Here is an 8190-nt window from a genome sequence, read left to right on the forward strand (position 1 = left end):
TTGCTTGAGAAGCCAGAGGTGGGTTTGCTGTACCAGCTGCAACATCGCATTGACGGCTTATGTTCCTCTTGTGGTCAGTCACGACCCCCAAGTCTCTCAGCCCTGGTGCTAGCGAGCCTAGCTGGCATTTGCCCTGGTCTGTCAGCCCAAGGTCAGTCGTTGGCACTTCCCCAACAGGGGAGGCCTGTTCTCTGCGCGCCTTGCCCGAGCTGCCAGGCTCTGGTCCCAGCGGGACGCGCCTGGTGCAGGGGCTCTGGCTGCCGCGGCGCCGGGGCAGGGCAGGGCGGGGCAGGGCAGGGCTGCGCGGAGCTGCCCCCGGGCGCGGTTCTGGTGCCGGAGCCCCGTCCCGCCCCGCGCTGCTCCACCTGCGGGCGCCGACCCGCCTCCGCCTGCAAAGACGTGTCCGGCCCCGGCCGCAGGTAGGTGCGCGCCCCAGCCCCGCTTGCAGCCCGCGCTGCTCCTCACGGGTCCTGCCCGCCCCCGCTCCCGCCGCCGCCTCTGAGCGGGGAGCTGAGGGCGCCTCGCGGGCAGTGGCGCCCGGCCCGGCCCGGCCCCGGGAGCGTGGGGGAGCCGGCGTTCATGCCGCCAAACGCGCGGCCCTGGGGTTGAGCGCCCCGTTTGTGAGGGGAGAGGTGCGACAGCCATCTCGGGGGGCGTCTGCGGTGGCGGCAGTGGGAGCGCGGCGCCTCCTCCTTGCCTTCCCTGGAGGACAGGCAACTCCGGCTCTGGGCTCGCACGTGTAGTAGTCATCGCAGAAATGTTTTCCAAACCTGAGCCTTTAAGGGCCGAAGGCTTGAACCAAATGGAAGCGTTTGTGCCAGCGTTAGCACCGATCATGGGCAGGAGAGGGGGTGGCGTTGCCAGACGGGTGCCGTTATGCCAGGCTCCGACGCAGAGCGTGCGATGGGGGTCTCACCTGGCCTGTGGCTCGTTAGCTTGGAGGGATTGCTCCCTTTCTGTAGGTCTGCGGGTAAAAGAAGAGCAGGCTTTGCCCATGTCAGATGGGGCGTGGATGTCGGGGGTGTAGAGGGCAGTGGCAGACCAAACTGACCCTCCGCTGCCATTAGGCCAATGGTCGGTGCAGCAGGAGAGGACGCGCTCTCCTTCGCTCCATTGTACAGTTTCTGTGGCATGTCGGGGTCTCCACTAGTGCTGGGCCATTCGGGAGCTCTGTTAGTCTAATGCCCTCTGAGCGCAGATTACAACCATCTCTCCCCTCCATGTGCAACAGCTTGAGATGGCAACAGTGTTGTTGGACAACAGCTCAGAAAACTTTGAGGAGCAGCCCGAGCTTTCTACCAGCCGCATACTCTGCTGACGTAGCCTGAACTTCAAAGGTGAGACTAAAAGCAAACAACAAAGGGGAAGGGCACTGGTCTGTGAACGGACTATTTATGGATGAGAAGTGAATAAATCCTTGAATTAATGGCTCTTGAACTTTGGGTAGCATCTAGAGAAGGAGGAAAATATTGAAAAGCTTAGCTGGGAGTGAGGGTATCAAGAAAGGAAGGGGTGGAGGCGGGGAAGTGACCCGGGAAGCAAGGGGGGAGAACTCAAAAGGTGTGGGGAGGGGGTGGAGAGGAGAAAAGGGTGGCATTTGGAGAGAGAGAGAGAGTGGCTCCCCTCCTGACTTTTCTTTGTGAGTGAATGGGTGATGCTTACTAATCTGGGGCTGCCTCCAGACAGCACAAGATACCTCATAGATTCATAGATGTTAGGGTCGGAAGGGACCTCAATACATCATTGAGTCCGATCCCCTGCATAAGCAGGAAAGAGTGCTGGGTCTAGATGACCTCAGCTAGATGCTTATCTAACCTCCTCTTGAAGACCCCCAGGGTAGGGGAGAGCACCACCTCCCTTGGGAGCCCGTTCCAGACCTTGGCCACTCGAACTGTGAAGAAGTTCTTCCTAATGTCCAATCTAAACCTCCTGCTTCATGTGAACATGTTGAAGGGGAAAAGACTTGTTTTATTTTTTAGAGCCGAAGACCAGGGTTCTAGTTTGAAATGCTTCTTTGTATGTGTAGGGCCCTCATGCCACATGAATTTGTTGCACCCTGGGGCAGAGGAGTTAGGAGGAAAGGGAAGCAATTGGGAGAAATGTGGAGAGCTAGAAAGGGAGTTTATAACTAAGCTGCTGCTGCCAGTCATGCTTCCCATTATGCAACATGGTTTTTGGTTTGTTCATGCTAAGAATCATATTATTGTTTTTTGAAATCTATAAAGTAGAAAGGCAGTGTCTGAATCCAGCATGTAAATCCACTCTTTTCCCCAAGGGCACTACAGCTATTACTGTGCCTTGCACTGGATTTAGATGTTGCTAGAATGCACTGTCACTTCTGTCTACTTACGGACCTGATGTAACAATAGGTTCAGACCAGCTCCACGTCACAAAACTCATTTGGCTTCTGCTTCAGAAGTGTTCTTGGCAGAGAGATCTGTGAATGAAGGAAACCATTCTCTTAATCACAGTCTAAGAACCATATTTCATGGTGTACAAGTTGACGTGGTGTATAAGTTGACCCCATTTTTTTCAGATCAAAAAAGTTAGGAGTTCTCTGGATCTGGGGTATAACTCAACCTAACTTTTTGGATCAGAAATATGGGGTCAGCTTATACCAGCCCCTGTGCACCCTCCAGCGGCAGTGATGCTGTCGGAGAGGAAGGTCGAGACGGCAGCGGGGGTCAAAAGTATTGATATGGTGTATAAGTCAAGGGACAAATTTTAAGGTAAATATTTATCTCCAAACCTCAACTTATACACCATGAAATATGGTATGTACGTGTAGGGGAAGTCCCTCTAGCTTTGGTGAGACGTACTGGAGGAAGAGCATGGGGAGAATTACGTCTCCCCGAGATGAGCTTGCTTCCAGTGTCAGGCTCTAAGGGTGTTAGCTGGCAACACTTGCTGAACTTAGTTCTACTCAGTTGACCTTTGTAGCTCTTTCCCTATAATTAGGGACCTACCGAATTCACCATGTCATGATTTTTGTGGAAACTGCAAATTCAGTTGGTCTCCACAAGAAAGCATGGTACCTGGGAAAAGGCACAGGGACCGTGAAAAGGTGAAAAATCAGCAGTGAGCAGGGGGGAAAAAAGAGCTGAAAAACCCAAAAAAGGGCAGATAGACCTGGCATCCTGAAGCATGGAGAGAGAGAGAGCAGGGAGAGATTTTTACGGCACGGCGGCACTCCCCCCTCTGGCTGAGAGGCCCCGGAAGTGCCTCCCCTCCCTGGAGATTGGCAGATGGCTGTCCTGTTAGCCAATGGTCATCTGTCGATGTCTGGGGAGGGGCAGGACTTCCAAGGCCCCTTGGCTAATCAGAGGCATGGGGGAAGCCCGCCATGCTCCACTGCAAAAATGGTGCCCAGTGCTGCACTTGCAGCACATTATCAGGGGGCAGCTGCCCTGAATTTGGTAGGTCCCTATCTATAATTGCAAGAAGAAGCCACTGTCATTCTCTGCAGAGGGATTCTCCACTGTCTCCATTCACACAGGGGCTGGCAGCTTTCCAGATGAGACTGGATGATTCAGAATGAGCCAACGCTACAACTCTCCATTTGTTTGGTAGGAAACATAACAGACAGCTAAAGATGTTTTGTCATGTTTTTACAGTGCTTTGATGGTTAGCACCAGAAGATTCATTTAATGGGAGATCACATTTCCTCCTCATTTATTGAAACATGAAGACCAAAACCAAAGGAAAGAAGCGTAAGTTTACAGTTGACAAAGAAGGGTCAAGATCGAGTGAAGAGGAACTGGTAAAATGTTTGCGGCAGAAAGAAAAGAGAAGCAGGGGAAAGAAGGAAAGCAGTAAGATTGCAGCAGCGAGGGCCAAGCATTTTTGGAACAGCAAGGACAGAGAGTCGAGACGACTGGAAAGCAATGAACGGGAAAGGCAAAGAATGCACAAGCTCAATAATGCCTTCCAGGCCTTGCGGGAGGTCATCCCTCATGTAAGAGCCGAAAATAAACTTTCTAAAATAGAGACTCTCACACTGGCCAAAAATTATATTAAGTCACTGACCTCCGCCATACTTAGTATGTCCAATGGACATTTTCCAGCTATTGAAGGATCAGGGCCCAGCGGGTCCAAATTGTACCAGCATTACCAACAGCAGCCAAGGGAAGATGAACGTGAAGAACAACTAAAAAAATACTCCACGCAAATACAAAGCTTCAGCGAAGGCAGCTAAAGTTATCTACTGGCTTTGTTTTCTCCCATCCCCTCATTTTTGTGGATTTCAGCATTTGGAGAGTTGAGGGATTGTTTCCTCCAGTCTTTTTTTTGAACAATCAGACAAAATTTAGTTACTACATCTCATGGTGCACATTGAAATTATCTGAAATTGTACATGAAGATTTTTCAAGGAGTTCAGTAATTTTTTTGGATGTCTCAGTGTTTGCATCCCCAGAGAGTTGGGTACTTGGGACTTTGTGAAGATTAGGCTTTTTTAAGGTTTTTTGAATTGGTGTTCAACTGTAGAAACACCTCAACTCACTAGTCTTTCTGCAGAATCCTGGCTGTAACATTTGTTCCTTCAGATGACACTATTTAGTGGACAATCTGGTGCACAAACAATGAAATATTGATGCTCCTGTATGGTGCTTTGATAGCAGCCAAACACTTGAAGAAAATACTTAGCTGATTTGAGCTGGGATAAAAGGAATAATTTGTTTAATTACAATTACAATTACAGGGAACTATACTGAATACTATATTCGGTACTTAAATGTCCTGCTACTAAGGAGAAAGAATAAAGTTCATGATAATAGAAATGTATTTGACCAGCTTGATTATTCCAGTCCAGCAGATGGGCAACTTTCTGTCACACTAACAAAGTTGTATGGTGCATTTTGGTCCTACTTCAAAACTCACCAAAGCTAGATGTACTACTGTACTTAAATGCACAAGAATCTGAACTTTGCTGCACCATATACATTTGAAAGTTGTTTTAATTTGAATACCAAGATTTCTTAGATTGTCAGCTTTTCAGGGCAAGGATGTTGATTTGGCTGTGTTTGCACGGCACCTAGCCCTGTGAAAACTTAGTCCCCACAGGGCCTTTTGAGTGCAATTGGGTGCAATTATAATATCATAGGCAAATCATTTATGATGTTTGTAAAATTATGATGACAGAAATGTTTTATTTCCAATGTGTTGTTTGCAAGTTAGATATTGATAATATAGCTAATTAAATTGAAGTCTGCTAACAGCCTGCTTTGTAATCAGGTTGGGTTTATACTGGGTTTGTACTAGCCTCCAGTATCATGAAATTTGAATGAGGCAGAATTTCTTAAAACAAGAAAATTGGTTTCTTTTTATTCCTAAAGTTTGTATATGACTAAGAAAGCCCGATATCCCCTCTGTCTTGCGCTTTCCTCGTTCCCACAAATAAGCTAAAGTCTCTTTGCTTGGAAATGTGGTGCATGTACAGTTTGTATCGCAGCTCCGTCTGCCTGTGGTCACACAGTCCTCATAGTAGCAGGATAATTGCCGGACAGTTGGACTCCATACAGCCATGAGGTGGAGCATCGTGCACACTACCTCTTTCTCTTTGCTGGATGGGGCTGTGCCTTTTGCAAGCTGGGGCGGGAGGGGTGGTGTTGAAGAGACCTTTGATGATCCTGCACCCCTGGTTCTCCACCAGAGCAGTAGTTCTGTCCTTATGACTCCTCTCTGCTTTAAGGCTTGATTTAATTGAGAGAGGATTTAGCCCTTTTATATGTTGTAACATGTTGTTTATTTAATTCTGGCAGGACTGGTAAGGTGATGTTTTCATTTGGAAGAAAGTTTAAGGTTTCACAGACAGGCCAGTAAAGAATACCAGTTCCTCTCTTCTGCCATAGCTACTTGCAGGTATGATGTAGAATAATGTTACGTTTTTTGCATTCGGCTAACAGAATCATGGAGGGAAGGAGGGAATTGTGTTTTGCCTCGTCAATTTAAGATTTTCCAATTCCAAATCTAATTTCTCTCTGCCAAGGATTTACCACAGCAGATCAGACCACTGCGTGAGCCAGTTGAGAATCTCAACTCATATAGTGGCCACAGTGTGCCTGTTATGTCCCTAGCTTATTGGATAACTTTCCACATGAGATGACTGGCTGTGTTGGGTCAAGGAGGATTGGGTTGTTGTTGTAGGCCTGATAGTTCAGGAAATATATACGTGAGGAAAGGATTTTTTGGGTAATATTGTTTATTGGACTGTATAGTTGGGAGAGATGTTAGACAAGCACTAAGTGAACACAAGCACTGAGAACACTAAGTGCACATTTGCCTAGGTCTGATGAAAGGCATTTTCTCTCACTTGCTTTTTACATGCATGAGAAGAGGCCCTTTAAGTCTTAACTGTTCACTGATTTCACCTGCCACAGAGTGACCCTAAAATCCTCTTCTGCAGCCAATGCAGATTCTGAAACGGAGGGGATGTGATAGACTCTGAGGGTCTTCAGATTTCTTTACTTGATGAATTGGGAGAGACACACTTTACAGCCCATAAGCACTTTTCATTGCAGGGGAACCTGTAGTTCAGGCTTGGATGGCAATATAGAGTTTTGTTTGAGACCAGTGACAGACGGCTTGCACAGGCGATACCTCCCTGCAGCGCTGCAGACTCCCAAGAGAAAGCAGACCTGCTTACATTCATGTTGATAGAGGATCTGCATAGAGAGCCACTCTTTGAAGGTGAGCTCCTGTTTCCCCCAGATAGTTAAACTTCAGGGGTCACTCTGTGTGTGTGTGTGTGTGTGTGTATATCTTTTCCTCCTTGCGAAACATCAGGGTTGAAATTTTGGCTTCGTAGAAGTCAATGGTAAAACAAAAGCTTTCTTACACTTTTATTTGAAACACCCAAATTCTGGCGAGGTGTCATTTAAACCATAGTGTTACATATCCAGGGGTCCAAAATGAATTAGTTAAGAGGGTTCTGATCTGCCTGCGTAACTAGTGTCGAAATTTAGACCATGTTAGCAAATGAGGCTGCCCAGGATTTTGTCCCCTTGTAGAATTTGAACGACCTCCGATGGTAGCTGGAGAAAGCCAGCTGAGGAGGAATAAGGCCACAACAGCTGGGAAGCAGCCAAACTGGAAAGGCTAATAAAGGTCAGAAACATTTTTAAACAATTGCAATGTAAACACTGGGCTGTTTGTGCAAGTGGTGAGGCACGTGACAACAGCAGCACAGCATCCCTTACACCTGGCTCTGTGGAACAACTCCTTTTTTTCTACAGCTAGTTACTTATATTTTAAATAAAGAGAGTTACACAGTACCATTCCCGGGCCTAACACAGCCTCATCCACTGCAGGCCATGGCAGAGGGAAGTCTTAGTACCACGGTTATTCAAGAATGTGGTCCGAATTGTTTGATCATAGACTCCTTGTGAATCACCTTTCCCTCCCACAAATCCCCAAGGATCCCATCAGGTTTGTGGGCTACAATCTCTGGCCACAGGGGAACGATGATGAATTCTCCCCCTTGGCTTCACTGAGCATGGGAGGGACTTGCTCAATTGATCTAGCTGCAGCTTCCCTAGAGAAGTCTCTTCTGGTGAGGTTCACTGTAGCAGGCGTAATAGACGCCAGCTACCTAGCTTTTCAAGACTGCTGCTGCTCACTACTCCAGGAATACCTATTCTTGCATTGCTTTAAAAAAATAAAAAAAGTTATTCTGTATACATTTCTTGCAAAGAATCGGCCACAACAATTTTAGCAGCCATGTAACAAACCTCCCTTTGTAACACTTAATTATTTTACAAGGCAGTGGGAAGAATTGTGGTATGAACAAAAGCTTCTTTCCTTTTAAAATATGCTAGAGAATTGATGTGAGTACACACTTTAGAAGGGAATTGACTGGAATTACCATAGTCCCTGGCTTCTTGAACCAAGCAGAAAATGCTTTGGTCAGAAATCAGAGGGTACTGCATGCAATACTAGTTTTATTATTATGCCTAATATTAGAGAAAAATAGTATTACAGCTAGTTACAGCTGATATTGTGGCAGACCGTGGTCAATCTTGGAGATAGATATAGGCCCTAAATCAGTAAACATGTAACTTGCTTAAAATGATCCCTTTTTAGAAAATCACTTATACAGATGCTTAAAGTTAAGTAGTTGTTTACTACATGTTTTCATGAAGCTATCCAGGGTCTCTAGGGACCCTATTTAGGGACAGATAACTTTCATAAGTG

The 8190-nt window shown here is 46.8% G+C and overlaps 1 non-coding gene across 2 annotated transcripts; it reads left to right on the top strand.

Moving 5' to 3' along the window:
* Nucleotides 1-313: 313 nt before the first annotated feature.
* LOC102561237 (uncharacterized) lies at nucleotides 314-5853 on the top strand. Of its 2 annotated transcripts, none has more exons than XR_009456193.1 (3): nucleotides 314-419; nucleotides 1232-1337; nucleotides 5760-5853. It is a non-coding gene; the product is annotated as an uncharacterized LOC102561237 (transcript). The 2 variants fall into 2 exon arrangements; XR_009456194.1 differs by lacking the exon at nucleotides 314-419 and adding an exon at nucleotides 496-632.
* Nucleotides 5854-8190: the final 2337 nt, after the last annotated feature.

This window comes from Alligator mississippiensis, chromosome 13 (assembly GCF_030867095.1).
Source record: "Alligator mississippiensis isolate rAllMis1 chromosome 13, rAllMis1, whole genome shotgun sequence".
Taxonomy (NCBI): Eukaryota; Metazoa; Chordata; order Crocodylia; family Alligatoridae; genus Alligator; species Alligator mississippiensis.